Source organism: Rana temporaria, chromosome 8 (genome assembly GCF_905171775.1).
Source record: "Rana temporaria chromosome 8, aRanTem1.1, whole genome shotgun sequence".
In the NCBI taxonomy this organism is placed as follows: domain Eukaryota; kingdom Metazoa; phylum Chordata; class Amphibia; order Anura; family Ranidae; genus Rana; species Rana temporaria.
Window position 1 is genome coordinate 30,477,646 of NC_053496.1, and position 19,514 is coordinate 30,497,159.

Here is a 19,514-nt window from a genome sequence, read left to right on the forward strand (position 1 = left end):
AGTATAAAGCACACTTGACCAGCCTATGAACAGGGATACCACAGGTGTAGCAATGCAAAATGACATGCAATATAGCAATGACAAAGAAGTAATACTTTTGCAGTTCCCACATGTCCTGAGTGGGACGCTGCAATTGTCACTACCAACAGTTTTTAGGCTGGTGTGACCAGCACAGATGATCTGATTTTAAAGGCCTTAGAAGTGAGCAATTCCCCAGAACCCTCTCTGATTTCCCAGGAGGAGCCCCACATATGCCCAATGATAAATACCATGGACTGGACATTCCTATATTACTCTTAAACCTATAAAAGGTATAGATACTGCCGAATAGTAAAGCACTGTTTGGATAACACACCTCTAATGCCCTGTACACACGATCGGTTTTCCCGGCGGTCAAAAGTCCCCATGGAAAACCGAGAACCTGCTCGGTTGCTTTTCCACGGGTACACACGGCCGGTTTTCCCAACAGGAAAACTGCCATGACAGCTTTGGTCGGGAAAACCGGCCGTGTGTATGCTCCACTGCAGTGTTTCCCATAGGAAAACTGCAGAGCAAAAAAACACAGAGAATCGCGGCGGGAAAAAAGAGAACAATTTTTTTGCTCGCAGGTTTTCCTGCCGTGAAAACTGCTATGGAGCATACACACAGCCGGTTTTCCCGACCAAAGGCAAACATGGCAGTTTTCCCGTCGGGTGTACGAGGCATGAGAATCACTATACACATTACTGCTAACTATACAATCTATGCACAATCAACTTCAGATTTACCCAAACCATGTAACAAGAGTATATATTTTTTCAATCCAATCAAGTCAGTCCAGGTACTACATTGTTGTTGGTAGAGCTAAAGGAGAATGAACTATAAGATTGAAATGTGTGTGGCGAGCCTAATATGCTTTTCTGCTTACAGACAGAAAAACCAACCCATTCAGAGCAGATGGAAGCCTCCTCCAGACTAAATTTTAATTCAATTCTGCCATTTAGGTGGAGCTATAGATGCTGCTTATAAGCAGGAAGTCAATATCCTTCGCTAGGATCGGTTAGTGTACACATCTGCCAGCTGCGACATTGTCACCTTCCAGTGACAACGACTAATAACATAGCTTCACAAAGCGGTGCATATACTGTGGCGATCTATGCCTGGAAGTGGGAGCAAATACCTGGATTAGACAGGTATCTGATCCCCCCTGAAAGGTGCCAAATGTGACACCGGAGGGGGGGAGGAATCTGAAAAGCAGAAGTTCAATTTTTGGGTGGAACTTCGCTTTAAGGAAAAAATTGCCCAGTCTGACTCAAACCACCCCTCCAATCTCAGCTGAAAAATATAGAACCAAAAAGGCTGTCCGTTCCGGGAGCTGAGGTGGCAAAGGGTCAAACAACTAGCAGCACTACAGATTTCTACATGGGACTATGAGGGAATACCCTACTCTATGACATTCCCGGCGACCTGCTACCTAGGGGTGATGCCTTTGCGTGCTGCTAGTTGTTTGACCCTTTGCCACCTCAGCTCCCGGAACGGACAGCCTTTTTGGTTCTATATTTTTCACATACATCACTACGTGGCATACCTTGTAAGTAACCCTAACTGACTTTTTACCCTTTCTGGTGGAAGTTAGTTCAATATTTTGATTACCTTTTACTCTGTTATTCCAGATATCCCATCTCATCTGCCCCTGAGGAGTGTTTTTTATACACGCCGCGTCAGGTTTACAAAGATGTAGCTATATGCGCTAATGGGATTTTATTCTGATCAACCAATTTGATGACTCTTATAGTTTACAAGTTATGTTACAATTTTTTGTTGTGTACTGCCCAGTTCTTTTGTGTCTACATTTATTGATTGAATTGAACAAATCCATTGTACATAACAAAAATGAAATGAACCAATTGAGAGTAGTATACATGTATTAAGTAGATAAAATATCTACACAGTAAAAACAGGTAGCGTGTACAGTGACACATAGCATAACCAAGATTTACATCATAATACAAATGTTAACACATAGTTAACATTTGTATTATGATGTAAATCTTGGTTATGCTATGTGTCACTGTACACGCTACCTGTTTTTACTGTGTAGATATTTTATCTACTTAATACATGTATACTACTCTCAATTGGTTCATTTCATTTTTTACCCCCATCAGCACACTGTTTCATTTAAAGTCCCAATTTTTTTTATTTCATATTGAATCCGGGATGGAGATGCATTTTATATGTAATCTCACTTAAAGTCCCAAAACGCCAATTGGCGCCCCCCTTCTCATTGTATCACTATCATATGGCCCCTATGTGAGCAGCCAATGTGACTACAGTATAGAGTCACGCATGTGGGCGTATACACAGTGGTAAATGACAGCCCACTCGCTCTCTCCTCCTCCATGTACACTAGCCAGCCAAACACAATGGGGGTGGGATATAATATTGATTGATGGAGGCTTCACCTCCCTGTTATTCTAAGGCACGGGCTGGAAGGGCATCACACAGCGTGTGACTGGCAGTAATCCACCCACACCATGCTATTTTCACCAAAATAATGAAGATTTGATTTCAAATATTTAATTTGCATGACAATTTAAAACAGTTTATTGATATTATTTATTTTTACTCTGAACCCAAAGGCTGTTTTTATTTTTATTTTGAACATGTGACCAGAAGGAGAGGACTAGAAGCTCCTTCTGCCACCATTTCCCTGCAGACAGGCTGGGAAAGAGCTGGGTCATGTGACAGCTGTATATCGATTAGGAAAAAAAGGTACATAAGAGTCGGGTGATCTGACGGCTATCGAGATGGTTCCTGTAAGGACTGCGCAGGCGCAATCCTTGCCGACGGAAATCACTGAACCTCCAGGGCGACGTGGAATTTGAGGTAAGTGGCCGGTCGCTTGGCCTCCTGGCTCTTTTTTTTAACATCCTCCAATCCATGAGGATGTTAAGGAATGAGCCTGGATGCCGGCCAAGGTTCGGAGATTTCCGTCGGCAAGGATTGCGCCTGCGCAGTCCTTACAGGAACCATCTCGATAGAGGAACCATACCGACAAGTCACCGGTTCACACTGGGGCGGCACGACTTCGAGGGCGACTCGGCAAGGCGTCCTGAAGACGACATCAGAGGCGACTTGCAAAATGACTTCTGTATAGAAGTCAATGCAAGTCGCCCCGAGTCGCTCCCAAAGTCGTACAAGAACCTTTTTCTAAGTCGGAGCGACTTGCGTCGCTCCTATTAGAACGGTTCTAATAGAGTTTTGAAAATGTTACGTCGTTTGCGTAAGTCGTTCGCGAATAGGGCTGTACGTAAGTTATATTCACGTCTAAAGCAATGACGATTTGCGGTGTAATTTCGAGCATGCGCACAGGGATTCTTTCACGAACGGTGCATGCGCCGTTCGTAAAAAACATAAAATACGCGGGGTCACCATTCATTTGGATAAAACACGCCCACATCATCCCCATTTGAATTAGGCGGGCTTACGTCGGACCACAGACGATACGCCGCCGTAACTAAGGGCGCAAGTTCTTTCTGCATACGGAACTTGCGCCCTAATTTACGTTACGCCCCGCTGAAAGATACTCCAATGTATCTGAACCCGGCCCTGTGTGTTTAGTATCACTTTAACTGTTAATAGACCTTGACGCAGCACTGAGAAGAACCATCATCTGGCTGACCAGCAGGAAGGTTTCTGCGACATCAGGTAATATGCAGAGAGGTATGTGTCTTTTTTTTTTTTGAATTATCTGCCTAGGAATAGTCAGATTAGCACCAGTTGCTGTGTTGCATCATATTCTACGTCACAGCTTCTTGCAGAATTTCCGTCCCAGAAATAATTGGACACAGAACACGCCTAGATGGTACCTGAATCACCGACACATCTGTCTGTGTTTTCTGGAGAGCAATGTTTCCCGATCGGGCTCTCATACCTGCGCTAGGTCACAGCGAGGGGTTAAATCCCCCCCAGCGCTGGAGGTCCCTTCCTGAACTTCAGCGCAAGTTATGTAAACACGTGGAAACAGATTTATGAGCAAGAAGAGGCCTGGATGTCAGAAGCAGTTTATGATATGTTCCATAATAAATTAGTCATAAATGAACACAGGTGACTGAGGAATTCACCGCCTTTAATGTTTGAATACAGCGCTGAAGAAAAACCTATTATTAGGGTCTTAAAAGGGTAATGCAAGAATATCAACTACAAATTGTCAAAATGTTGCAAGTGTTTGAGGCCGCGCAAAGGCTCCCCTGACCGACGGTGCTAAACCCCCCCCCCCCCCCCCAGGGCAGAGCTACGGCCGAGGAAACCGTCTCTCATATGATTAAAGCCGCAGCGGATGTGATGTCATAATAACAACAGGTTAGGGACTGAAAATATAGCCATGTTTTCCCTAAAGAGCTTACAATCTAATTAATGATGTAACATGAATTTAAATAAAATAAAATATCATGCAAGCTACGAGTAACGTCTTCATAAAGCAGAACGGTTATAGAACATGAAAACCTGTTTGTCAGTAAAAAGAAAGAAAAAAAAAAGTGAAGCTAGTTTCAGAGGAGCGCACAGCTTTTCTCTGGCTATTAAAGCGGCTCTCAGGTTCTTAATAATTGCATGGGCATGGATTGCACTGAAGCATCACACTTCACACTATTTTCTTACAATCTGAACTACTAATAAGTGGACCATTCAGTTACCGCATGAATAAATCCCTGACATGTCACAATATACAGAAACACTCTTATTTTTCAGAAAAGCTTTTATCATTAACCACTTGCTTACTGGGCACCTAAACCCCCCTCCTGCCCAGACCAATTTTCAGCTTTCAGCGCTGTCGCATTTTGAATGACAATTGCGCGGTCATGCAACACTGTACCCAAATGATTTTTTTTTCACACAAATAGAGATTTCTTTTAGTGGTATTTTATCACTACTGGGGTTTTTATTTTTTGCTAAACAAAAAAAAAAGTCGGAAAATTTTGAAAAAAAAAAAAATTTCATAGTTTGTTATACAATTGCAAACAGGTAGTTTTCCTCCTTCGTTGATATGCATTGATGAGGCTGCACTGATGGGCCCTGATAGGTGGCATTGATGGGAGGCACTGAAGGGCACTGGTAGGTAACACTGATAGGCAGCACTGGTGATGAGGCACTGATTGGTGTCACTGTGGGCACTGGTAGGTGGCACAGATAATTGATACAGATGATCCTGCGATCAAGACCAATGTAAAGGGACACGACCGTTTTTCATGACTAGAAAAAAAAAATGTAATTGGTCATTAACCACTTCCATACTGGGCACATATACCCCCCTCCTGACCAGGTGAAATTTCAGCTTCCGGCACTGCGTCGCTTTAACTGACAATTGCGCGGTCGTGCGACGTGGCTCCCAAACAAAATTGGCGTCTTTTTTCCCCCACAAATAGAGCTTTCTTTTGGTGGTATTTGATCACCTCTGCTGTTTTTATTTTTTGCGCTATAAAACAAAAAAAGCAACAATTTTGAAAAAAAATTCAATATTTTTTACTTGTTGCTATAATAAATAGCCAAATTTTTTTTTTCCAAAACTTTTTTTCTCAGTTTAGGTCGATACGTATTCTTCTACATATTTTTGGTAAAAAAAAAAAAAATAATAAAAAAAAAAAATCGCAATAAGCGCTTACAAAATATGGGACAGAATTATTATTATTATTATTTTTTTTACTAGTAATGGCGGCGATCTGCGATTTTTTTATTGGGACTGCGACATTATGGCGGACACATTTTTGGCGCCATTCACATTTATACTGCGATCAGTGCTATAAATATGCACTAATTACTGTATAAATGTGACTGGCATTGAAGGGGTTAACACTAGGGGGTGAGGAAGGGGTTAAATATGTAGCCTGGGTGTGTTCTAACTGTGGGGGGAGGGGGGTGACTGGGGGAGGTAACCGATCTGTGTCCCTATGTACAAGAGACACAGATCGGTCTCCTCTGTCCCGACAGGACGTGGAGCTCTGTGTTTACACACAGAGCTCCACGTCCCTGCTCTGTCACTGCTGATCGTGGGTGCTTGGCGGACATCGCGACCGCCAGGCACGCGCATCGGCATCCCGGGGACGCGCCGCGCTCGCGCGCATCGGCATCCCGGGGACGCGCGCGCACCGCCGGCGCGTTAGCGCGCCCCCCAGTGGCCAGAGGAATCCAGGACGTCAATTGACGTCCTGTTGAGTTTCCAGAGCCACTGTGAAGCTGTCATTTTACATGCGGCCGGTATTCAAGTGGTTAAAAATTATCGTGTGTGGGCTCCAGAGCATTTTTCTCAATGTGAAAAAAAATGGGCATTAAAAATTTAGAACATGCTCTAATTTTTCACGTCGTGAAAAACGGTCGTTTGTAGGCTTTAACGACGGGGAAAAAACGTGCATGCTCAGAAGCAAGTTATGATGGCGTCCCGGCATAGTAGGTCTGCGCTGTAGCCGTTATTCGGCAGTAGCGCAGACGGGAAGTGGTTAAAAAGCCGTCCTTGAGCTCCAGTCAGTGACTTTTCCTAAATTGAGAGGATGTCATCCGTCTGCTGCTGGCAGTCGTCTTCAGTCTCCTCTCCCCCCAGTGATCAGACTGCAACATAGCAAGGCACAAAGTCAGAAGCTGCAGGAGGGGCTGATTTGAGTCAGGCATTTGTGAACACAGCCAAGAATCGAATAGTTATTGACTTTATATCTGGAGAGTGGTGATGTCACTCACATAGAATATATCCTATATCTGGACAGCAGTGATGTAATTTCTGTATAATATCTTAAAAATAGAGAGAGGCAATATAATTCCTGCATATAACATATCTGGAGTGCGGTGATGTCACTCCTGTATAATATAACATATCTGGAGAGCGGTGATGTCATCCTGTATACAATAACTTACATTTGGAGAGCGAAGATGTCAGTCCTATATAATTTAGCTTATATCTGGAGAGCAGTGATGTCACTCCCATATAATATAACATATCTGGAGAGCGGAGATTTCAGTCCTGTATAAATTAATTTATATTTCGAGAGCAGTGATGTCACTCCTGTATAATATAACTTATATCTGGAAAGCATAATGTCACTCCATTATAATAGAACTTATTGGCCAGATTCAAGTAGAGCGCCGCATCTTTAAGGCGGCGTAGCGTATCGTATTTACGCTACGCCGCCTTAAGTCAGAGAGGCAAGTACTGTATTCACAAAGTACTTGCCTGCTAACTTACGGCGGCGTATCGTAAATGTGGCCGGCGTAAGCGCGCCTAATTCAAATGAGGATGGGGGGGCCTGTTTTATGTAAATTACTCGTGACCCGACGTGATTGACATATCCCAGTGTGCATTGCTCCAAAGTACGCTGCAAGGACGTATTAGTTTCAACGTGAACGTAAATTACGTCCAGCCCTATTCACGGACGACTTACGCAAACGACGTAAAATTTTCAAATTTCGACGCGGGAACGACGGCCAAACTTAACATTCACTACGCCTCCTAGGGGGCAGCTTTATCTTTATGCGGCATATCTCTTACGGAAAGGGCGTATCTTTACTGCGACGGGCGCACGTACGTTCGTGAATCAGCGTATCTAGTCATTTACATATTCTACGCCGAACTCAACGGAAGCGCCACCTAGCGGCCAGCCTAAAAATTACACTTTAAGATAAGACGGCGTAGGAGACTTACGCCGCTTGTATCTTAGCCTAATTTAAGCGTATCTGATTTCCAGAATACGCTTAAATTAACGCCGGCGTAGATTCAGAGTTACGACGGCGTATCTACCGATACGCCGCCATAACTCTCTATGAATCCGGCTATATATCTAGAGAGCGGTGATGTCACTCCTGTACAATATAACATATCTGGAGAGCGGTGATGTCACTTTGTTATAATAGAACTTATATTTGGTGAGCAGTGAGGTCTCTCCTGCATAATATAATGTAAATTTGGAGAGCAGTGATGTCACTCCTGTATAATATAACTTCTATCTGGAAAGCGTAATGTCACTCCATTATAATAGAACTTATATCTAGAGAGCAGTGATGTCACTCCTGTACAATATAACTTATCTGGAGAGCAGTGATGTCACTCCTGTATAATATAACTTATATCTGGAAAGCGTAATGTCACTCCTTTATAGTATAATTTAAATCCGGAGAGCGGTGATGTCACTCCTGTATAAAAAAATAACTTTTGGAGAGCAGTGATGTATCTTTTGTATATTTTAAATATTTGGAGAGCGGTAATATCACTCTTGTATATTATAACATATCTGGAAAGAAGTGACTCTTGTAAAGGATAAATATCCACATATAAGCCTGTACAGAATCCCTCATCTCCGTTAGATATACTATACGGGATATACACAACAATACACCTGAGGCTGTGGATGGGGATGGACTTGTTAGCACTCCGGATAATGTTTTTACAACCATCAGTGGAGGTGTTAAGATGTCCCCCAGCAGGGGGTGTGTCTCACAATTAGTCATCGGCCTGCGGCAGGGTCAGAGGTTAAACTGTGAATAGCGGTGTGTGTTATATCAGCAGGGAACAGGTTAACGTTAGACAAGCCTCTCCTCCAATGTACTTCCAGGATTAGTTCCTACTTTTCTTTGCAGCTCATACAGATCAAAGTCCATAGTGGGCCCCCTCTGGCTGGGCCTGAATAGGACAGCGGGGTATTCAGTAAAGCCATCTCGGCACTCCTTTCATGCACCGCGTCTCAGCCTGGCTTCTATGTCTGCACTATACACTTCCAGGGGCCCCGCCATCCAACAAAAGATCAAAAGATTTTATTTCAGATTTCTCCAGATTGCTTTTTACCCTAATGTGTCAAGAGGATAAATGAGGAGCATCTGCAGGGGTGTCCCCGCCTTCGGCAACCGCTCAGAGCTGGGAGAAGTAAATGGGAAATATTCCCAAGAGGTGTATGTCCGAATAGTACATGCACACTGTGCACGGAGCATACGTCTGTACGGGTGCTTAATGCAACCCCTGGGCCCATAACCCATAGCTGGGAGCAATGTAACGGATAAGGGCAGCCCAGGCATGTAGTACAGGAAGTTATAAAGCTCACAAGATTTCTGGCAGGATCAACGTTTTTTTTTTTCTACTTATTAAACAGATATAACAAAACACTTTTAATGGTATATTTAGAAGCCCAAAAAGGGAGAAAACAAGAGATTTATCCCTACGTTACGCCAAAACACAGCAGGGGAAGAGCCTGTGTCTGACAGGATGCTGAATAAAGCTAATTTATAAAAAATAAATGGTAGCACTGAGGCCGGTTTCCTCCAATACTGGTATGCCATTCGACGGGGAGCCATATCCTGGGAGACCTAGATTCCACTGGCATTTATATGACGAGAGGGGGTGAGACATCTCCTGGTAGTTCTGGACACCTGTGGTTTTAATATGTCATTGGGGGGAACAACATCAGATAGTCCTAAGCACCTGAGGTATTGGTATGTCATTCGGGGGCGAGATGTCTTTGGTTAGTCATTGGCACCAATGGTACTGGTATATCATTTGGAGGTGAAACATATCCTGTTTGTCTTGGGCACCTGTGATATTGCCATATCATTTAGGGGTGAGATGTCTTTCGTTTGTCCTGGGCACTCGTGGTACTGGTATATCATTTGGAGGTGAGACATATCCTGGTTGTCCTGGGCACATGTGGTATTGGTATATCATTTGGAGGTGAAATGTATCCTGGTTGTCATGGGCACCTGTAGTATAGGTATGTCATTTGGGGGCGAGATGTCTTTGGTTAGTCATTGGCACCAATGGTACTGGTATATCATTTGGAGGTGAGATGTATCCTGGTTGTCCTGGGCACCTGTAGTATTGGTATATCATTTGGGGGTGAGATGTCTTCCGTTAGTCCTGGGCACTCGTGGTACTGGTATATCCTTCGGAGGTGAGACATATCCTGGTTGTCCTGGGCACATGTGGTACTGGTATATCATTTGGAGGTGAAATGTATCCTGGTTGTCATGGGCACCTGTAGTATAGGTATGTCATTTGGGGTGAGATGTCTTCTGTTAGCAATGGGCACTTGTGGTATTGGTATGTCATTTGGAGGCGAGACGTATCCTGGTTGTCCTGGGCACCTGTGGTATTGGTATGTTATTTGGGGGTGAGATGTCTTCGGTTAGTCCTGGGCACCTGTGGTATTAGTATATCATTGAGAGGTGAGATGTATCTTGGTAGTTCTGGGCACCTTTGAAATTGGTATGTCACTGGAGAACACCCATAGTATTGGTATGTTATTCAAAGGTAAGGCATATCCTGGTAGTCTTGGGCACCTTTGGTATTGTAATGTAATGTAATATGGGGAAGAGATGTATTCAGGGCCGTCTTTAATATGGTTTGGGCCCAGGGCAAACATTTTTTTTGGGCCCCCCTCCAGCTTATTTTGGGCCTGGCTGGTTCACATGTATGTTTTGGCGGTCCTCATTGGTGCAGGCATAGCAGCCCATTGATTTGAATGGGCCGCCATGCCTTTGTTTCCTGCAGAAAAAAGGTGCATTCAGCATTTTAAAAATACAGTTGCCTTGAAATCCATTCTGCTTTTGCACCATGCTACTTACCTGCAGTTCTTGCACACACAAACGCACTGTGTTTTTAAAAGCGTGACCTAAACGTCTAAAAATGCAGCAAGTTTGACAGTGCGGGAACTGCAGATAAGTCACAGCAGACAGCAGAATGGACAGACAGTGCTGTATTTCAGTGCTTGATGGGCATAAGCTTGCCGTGTGCGCAGCCTATTACATGAGGCATGCGCTTTTCTTTGCAGGAAACGCAGGCATGGCGGCCCATTCAAATGAATGGGCTGCTGTGCCTGCGCAAATGTGGGCCGCCAAAACACGTACATGTGAACCAGCCAGGCCCAAAATAAGCCCATCAAGCAGTTAAATACAGACAGTAATGTCATGTACTCTGAGGCTTTACTCAGCCTGGACTGCAGGTCTGGTCTGTGATTTAAAAAGTTCCTCTATTTTACACATGGCATGGCATGGGGTCCCATGGTGCTAAAGCAGAATGGACAGACGGTGCTGTGACCCCATGCCATGCCATGTGTAAAATAGAGGAACTTTCTAAAACACTGACCAGACCTGCAGTGAATCATCAAATATTATAAAGACTTTGGGCACACTCTACAGAAAACTTCAATTTACAATATAGATTAGCAAACAGTGACATACCTTGAGGAGCAGGACATGAAGAAGTCTGCCTCAGGAAGAGCAAACTGGGGATGTTATAAAATCACATTCTAATTCACTTTTATATGCAAGCAGCACCCAGTGGCAGGAAGGGAGAAGTGCGCGTCTAAAGGGAAGCCAGGGGTGCTGTACATTTTAAAACACTGGGAAGGGAAGCAGTACTGTCACTGGCTGTGTGCCGCTGATGATTTTCAGCCTGATTTGTGGGCAGCACAGGGGCTTAACGGGAGGCAGGGCTGCCATCAGGAATTATGGGGCCATTTACACAGCTTCAGGCATGGGCCCCCTGGAGCAGAGATCCGGGATGGGGGGTGCTGCCGCCTAAATTGAGAAGCAGGGGGGGCCTGCCGCAAATTTAGAAGCGTGGGGGCCCTTTACAAAAAAAGAAATAAAGAAAGAAATAAAGAAAAATATATATAAAAAAGGGGTGTAGCCATCCGGGGCCCTGGGGACCTCTGGGCCCTTTAATAAAAAGAAATAAAAAATATATATAAAAAATATATTTTAAAAAGGGGGTTGCCATCTGGGGCCCTGGGGACCTCTGGGCCCTTTAATATTTTTGTTTTAATAAAAATAAATTACAAAAAAAAGGGGGTTGCCATCCGGGACCTCTGGGCCCTTTAATAAAAAATATATATAAAGAAACATTTATAAAAAAAAGGGGGGGGTTGCCATCCAGGGCCCTGGGGACCTCTGGGCCCTTAAATTAAAAAAAAATATATATATATAAACAAAAATAAAAAAATAAACATTTATAAAAAAGATAAAGGGTGTTTGCCACATGGGGACCTCTGAGCCCTTTAATAATAATAAAAAAATATATATATATTATATATATATATATATATATATATATAAAAAGAAAAAAAAGAAATAAAATATATAAAAAAAATGTTTTTTATAAAAAAAAAGGGGGGTTGCCATCCGGGGCCCTGGGGACCTCTGGGTCCTATAATAATAATAATAAACATTTATATTTTTATATATATATATATATATATATATATATATATAAAGATTTTTTTTTATAAAAAAAGGGGGGGTTGTCATCCGGGGCCCTGGGGAACTATGGGCCCCTGGGGACCCCCAGACCTCTAAAAAAAAAATTTGCCCTTTAATAAAAAATAAAAAAAAAATATATAAAAAAATTGTCCCTTTAATAAAAATATATAATTTTTGTTTTTTATTTAAAAAAAAATAAAAAAAAGGGGGGTTGCCATCTGGGGCCCTGGGGTCCTCCGGGCCCCTGGGGGCCTCCGGACCCCTAAAAAAAAAAAAAAAAAAAGGGGGTTGCTTTGGGCCCCCAACAGTGACAGGGCCCAGGGCACCTGCCCCATTTGCCCTGCGGTAAAGACGGCCCTGGATGTATTCTGGTAATCCTGGACATCCACGGTATTGGTATGTCCATAGGGGGAATGCTGTATTCTGTTAGGTACTTGTAGCATTGGTATGTCAGTTGGGCATGAGACGTATCTTGGTAGTCCTGGGCACCCACAGTAATTGAATATTATTCAGTCCTGGGCACCTGTTACCTGATCTTTTGTAGGCAATCTGCTGCAGCTGCTGATCATTGTATTCTGACAGAAATGCATACAGTAATGTTTAGATGGGAGGGGTGGGGGGGGGGCTGGGGGTGGATTCCGCCATCCAACTCGCTTGTGTGGGTAGAGGAATCCATTTATTTTTTCAGCCTACTGGCCAAACAAAAAAAGTTTTTTCTATGGACAACTTTAGGTGTTGCTGTTCCTAAATATCAGAATAATTGTAGGTTCCTGATTGCAGTGAAGATCTAAAGAACCTGGCGGAGGGTAGGAATAATTGTTCCTGAATGTCTACAGAACCTGGAACAGGGCAAGTGTTGCAGTTCCTGGGTTTTACGGCTGCAGATACTTCACATTAGCCTGTACATATTTTTCTCTCAGGTATGTAAAACTTACAGTAAGAGTAACACCGACATTGTAGATTTAGAGCTCAATACAGCAGACTGGGTGTATTGTACACAGAGCGACTCTCCATAAATCTTGAGATCATTGATTCAGATAACTGTGAGAGAAAAGTAACAGGTTCACTTTTATGCCGCCTTCTCCACTCACTTTTCCTTTTCTCCCCCACTGCTGAGATCATGGTAAGGAGGCCCGTGTTTTCCATGTCGTAGCTGTAGAAACAAGGCCATGCTGTGTCTCTGTGGCCACACCATAGCTAACTGGAGACCTCTGTAAACCGACCCGTACAGCAATGAGTACAAATTGAATCTCTCCAGCAGGGCACAAAAATAAACATAAAAATATATACTGTAAATCTTGTGCCAACAAGAAAGACAAGCTCCCTTCACCACCATCTACACCATCATCAACAGGTGACTGCTCTCAGAGATCCTAAAAGATCCCCCAGATGTGGGATTATTGTCACTTGTCCTGATCTTATTCTGTCAGATTGGGGAATACCAATAATTTGTATGGCCTCCAGCAGACATTCGCAGGTACAGTTTGTTGGATGGTCTTCTGGGGAGATATACACACTCTGCGGAGGACAATGTCAGAAGATTTATGCAATCATCTGTTTTCAAAAGTAGATCACAATTCCATGTATTAACCACTTGCCGACCGCGCACCGTCGATATACGTCCACAAGGTGGCTCTGCTGGGCGAGAGCACGTAATATGACGTCCTCTCTCCCAGCCGCCACTAGGGGCGCGCGCCCCCCGCTTGCCCCCGACTCCCGGGCGCGATCGCCGCCGGGCACACGCGATCGCTCGTTACAGAGCGGGGACCGGGAGCTGTGTGTGTAAACACACAGCTCCCGGTCCTGTCAGCAGGGGAAATGCTGATTTTCTGTTCATACAATGTATGAACCGAGGATCAGTGTTTCCCCTAGTGAGGCCACCCCCCCCCCCCCACAGTAAGAACACACCCAGGCATACTTAACCCCTTCCCCACCCCCTAGTGTTAACCCCTTCACTGCCAGTGGCATTTTTATAGTAATCCAATGCATTTTTATAGCACTGATCGCTATAAAAATGCCAATGGTCCCAAAAATGTGTCAAAAGTGTCCGCCATAATGTCGCAATACCGAAAAAAAAAAATCGCTGATCGCCGCCATTACTAGTAAAAAAAATATAATAAAAATGACATAAAAATACCCCCTATTTTGTAAACGCTATAACTTTTGCGCAAACCAATCAATAAACGCTTATTGCGATTTTTTTTTACGAAAAATATGTAGAAGAAAACGTATCGGCCTAAACTGAGGAAAAAAAAGTTTTTTTTATATATTTTTGGGGATATTTATTATAGCAAAATGTAAAAAATATTCATTTTTTTCAAAATTGGCTCTCTATTTTTGTTTATAGCGCAAAAACTAAAAACCGCAGAGGTGATCAAATACCACCAAAAGTAAGCTCTATTTGTGGGAAAAAAAGGACACCAATTTTGTTTGGGAGCCACATCGCACGACCGCGCAATTGTCAGTTAAAGCGACGCAGTCCCGAATCGCAAAAAGTACTCTGGTCTTTGGGCAGCAATATGGTCCGGGGGGTAAGTGGTTAAAGATAATAAAGTGGTAAGAAACCCAAAAAAAAAAATTTAATATACACTCCCAGCTCGGGCAAATTCTGGGCATTCCTCTCCTACACATAAAAAACATAATAATTTTATTTGCTAGAAACATTATATATATATATATATATATATTTTTGTAAAAAATACACTTTAAATAATTTTATGGCACAAAACCACATCATAAAACCAAGTAGTTTGGTAAAATATACCGTATTTGCCGGCGTATAAGACGACCCCCTAATTTTCCAGCTAAAATGTTGGTTTTGGGATATACTCGCCGTATAAGACGACCTCCTTCCTACTAGTCTGTCTGGAAGCTGAGGGGTAGCCAGAACAACCGCTGACAGGAACAGCCTTTATTCAGCTTTTTTTCAAATCTCACTGTGCCCATTACATGCCTCACTGTGCCATCAACATACCTCACTGTGCCATTACATGCCTCACTGTGCCATCAAAATGCCTTACTGTGCCATCAACATGCCTCACTGGGCCATCAACATGCCTCACTGGGCCATCAACATGCCTCACTGTGCCATCAACATGCCTCACTGTGCCATCAACATGCCTCACTGTGACTTACCTTTTTCCTGTACTGCGGGCATCCATTAGTCAAAAGCCGCGTCTCCTCCTCGTGCTGTTCCGTGATAGGCGCCTGTGTTCCGCCTATCACAGAGGTCCTCTCGTCCGAAGCAGAGGATGAGAAGACTTCTATGATAGGCGGAACACCGAACAGAGGCTCTGCTGGGAAACCAAGTGTTCCGCCTATCATGGAACAGCACAAAGAGGAGGCGCGGCTTTTGAATAATGAATCCCAGAGACAGGTACCAGCAAATAAGACGACCCCCGGCTTTTGAGGCAAGTTTTTAAGCCCAAAAGGTCGTCTTATACGCCAGAAAACACGGTAATAGATAATGTTACACCGAATAACTGGATAGCAAACATGCCATGCTTTATAATTGTGTCCGCCTGTGGAACGGCGACAAATTAAGGTACCTAAAAATCTCCACAGGCAACAATTTAAAAGCCTTTACAAGCTACCAGTTTAGAGTTACACAGAGTTATTGCTCTGGCTTTGACGCTCGCAGCGATACCTCACGCGTAGTGCAATCACTGTTTACATATGTGTGCGGGACCCACAACCATGTACATTGGTTCACATTTGTGCATATTTCATATTTACATTTTTTTGTTTTTAACACTAACTTTTTGATGGCTTTTATTGCTACTATTACAAGGGATGATAAAGAACATCTATTGTAATAGCACAGGTCCTCTTTGTTGCAAGATCGGGAGGTCTACTAGACCTCAAGTCTCTCCTCTGGCCTCCAATGCAGCCGATCAGACACAGATTGATCTGATCAGCTGCTTCTCTGGCCAAAGGCCAGTTAAACGAACAAGAAAAACAAAAAGTGACAAAAACCTTGTCACTTCCTGTTTCTGGCATGACACAGTGGGAGGAACAACATCCGTTCCTCTCACTCTGTACCCAGAGTTGGATGCCGCTGGTCACATCCTAACTGGGTTCTCCAATCACACAGGAGAGCTCGGTAAAGGCGGCAGTGCAGAAGACTAGCAGATTTAGATGAATTAAGCCAGTTTAGCAGGAACCAGCCAACATTCAGTCCAGTTGTACTGTTCAACAGGAGGTGGCTGGTGCAACAACTGGCTTCTGTAAAATGGTCATGCAAGGAAACCAGCATTTTAGTGCAGCTGCAACACCGATCTGTGTATTCTGATGGGGGCGGGGAAATCTCCCTCTGTCAGAATACAATAGCGCAGCAGGGGAGATCACTGCATCCACATTGTTTATGTGGATGCAGGGGAATCTGTCCTTTCCCTTGTCTGAATGAGAAAACACTGTGTATACCCCACTTAACAAATTAAACTGAACTCCAGCCTATTTATGCAGTTATAGCACCTGTTTTTTTTAATTTTAGGATAAAGGTTTTACCTAAAGGAATAAACTTTGACTATTGTAAGCACCTTTGTCAGTGGTGAATGGTTTGTCTAAACCCTATAACTGGACATCTTGGCTGGCCTGGGGTTCCCCTTTAGCCACAGCATCCCACAGACACCAAAAGTTATTGGGGAGTCTATTTAATCTAATCTGTACATCATTTTACCTATTGCTTTTGTTGTTTGCATAGTGTTTCAACCAAGTCCTGGCTGACTAATGTTAACCTGAATTTTACTTCTCTTCAAGTAAACTACAAGAAGATCTTTATTGTGTATTCCTGCTGAGTTATTCTATTAATCACATTACTAGGTGTGCCAGAGGGGCTGGGACAGTTCATTGGGGTTGAAAGGCAGAGTAACGGACTGAACAAATAAAAAAGCAGCTCCCCGGGGGTTTGCTACAAACACATAAAAATACACTAAAAATCAGCGCTCATAGTTCTCCAAAAATAATTATAGTTCTCAAAAATTAGTTGGTTAACAAAGTCCATTTAATAGTAAAAAACTGTCCTGACAACACAATAGTAAATGTAAATATAAGTAGTCCATATATGATCATAAAGCACGTAGGTGATGAACACAGTGGGCCAGATTCTCGTCCAGCGGCATATCTCTGCGGCGGCGTAACGTATCCGATTTACGTTAAGCCGCCGCAAGTGCTGTATTCTCAAAGCACTTGCTCCGTAAGTTGCGGCGGTGTAGCGTAAATCGGCCGGCGTAAGCCCGCCCATTTCAAAAGTGGGACAGGGGGGCGTGTTTTATGTTAATCTTCTGTGACCCGACGTGATTGACGTTTTTCACATGCGTCGTTCGTGGAAATCTCCCAGTGTGCATTGCTGCTAATATGCCGCAAGGACGTATTGGTTTTGACGTGGACGTAAATTACGTCCAGCCCCATTCACGGACGAGTCACGCAAACGATGCAAAATTTTCAAATTTCGTCGCGGGAACGACGGCCATACTTAACATTTATACGCCGCACTTATGCCACCATATAGCAGGGGCAACTATATGCCTGGAAAAGCCTAACGTAAACGGCGTAAATTTACTGCGTCGGCCGGGCGTACGTTCAGGAATTCGCGTATCTTGCCGATTTACATATTTAGACGCGTAAATCAGCATACACGCCCCTAGCGGTCAGCTTAAAAATGCAGTTACGATCCGACGGCGTAAGAGACTTACGCCTGTCGAATCTAACAGATATCTATGCGTAACTGATTCTAAGAATCAGGTGCATAGATACGACCGGCTGGACGCAGAGATACGACGGCGTATCTGGAGATACGCCGTCGTATCTCCTCTAAGAATCTGGGCCAGTGTAAATAGTACACTCAGCAAACTACTGCAAAGGAGCACCAAGGGTTAAGGTCACTAGAGCTCAGAGGCAGTTCCTCAGATGGAAGAGAAAAAAAAAAAAAACACACAGTACCTTGTCAGGGCTGGCTGTATATGCACAATGGCAAATAGATGGTCGACCTTAGTGGTGCAGAAGTCGTAGCCAAAGAGGGGTGAAAGTAAGATTTGGACAGCCTGTGAAAGAGAGCTGAAGCCTGCACACTGTGTTTAGCACACCTTTAAACCCTGCACTCTGTACATAGTGTGCTCCTGAACCCTCCATTCTGTACATAGCAAGCCCCTGAACCCTGCACTCGGTACATAGCAAGCCCCTGAACCCTGCACTCGGTACATAGCACACTCCTGAACCCTGCACTCGGTACATAGCACGCTCCTGAACCCTGCATTTGGCATGTAGCACACCCTTAACTCTGCAATTTGGCCAAACTCATCTTTGAATGTGGTCCAACAGGGACAAGGGGGGGGGGGGGCGTGGCTGAATTCCTGCACAGATTCTCTGAGAAAATAAAAAGCCCTGGAAAATGTTACATGTGGCCCACGATGACATTGAGTTTGATACCCCTGGACTAGAGACTATGGACTTTTGGAGGATGTTACAAAGAGGCAAAAAAACACAGAAAGAAACAATTTTATGAAAAAACAGGTTACAGAGCCATTTAGTATATTGATTGTTTTTGGAGAATAAAATAGATCATATAATGTCACTTTAAGTGCAGTATTAAGAAGTAAGGTCACTGGCTGGGTTATGTTGTCTAGCAGGGGTGCCTGCATCACAAGACTGGATGAACACAAATTTAAAAGTCTTGGAAGGTAGAGCCACTTACATATATTTAGATAAACTGAATTAGCACTATATAAATTCTGTATAATAATAATAATAATACATATTTCAAACATCTGTGTGGCTGGAGTTCAGCTTTAAGATTCCTGACATGTCTGCTGCTGACAACTCCTGGTACGTAAGTTCACAGTCCAGTGCTCTCTAACAGCAGATTCAAATCACAAATATATTAAAAGGGAAAATCTGTGTTCATAGTTCATATAAAGTCAGAAACTTCCTGCTACTAAACGGATATTGTTCTGGACGGCAAATTTATAGGACTGGCAGGAAATATTAAAAGAAAACTATGTCACAAAGAAACTTTGCTGTATGAAACTTGGATAATCTGCTCAGGAAATGCAGAATGAGCTCTAAATCTTGTACAGGAATACAGCAAAACCTTCCCAGGATCAGAGAACAAGAGAAGAGTTGGTGATTGGGCAGAAACCAACAGATGGGGATAGCATAACATGTTCAGAATAGGTGAAGGACAGCAGCGTTAGACCTGGCTCTTTCCGATGTCTTCATTAAAGTAACCCTGACCAGATGACAGATGACTTTTTAAATAAAATCATTGGGCCAGATTCTCAGAGACTTATGTCGGCGTATCAGTAGATACG

General features: G+C 43.4%; 1 protein-coding gene across 2 annotated transcripts in view; it reads right to left on the bottom strand.

The window, feature by feature from the left end:
- LOC120946788 overlaps positions 1–19,514 on the bottom strand; it is a 149,275-nt gene that overhangs the window by 109,901 nt on the left and 19,860 nt on the right. The window lies entirely within an intron of this gene.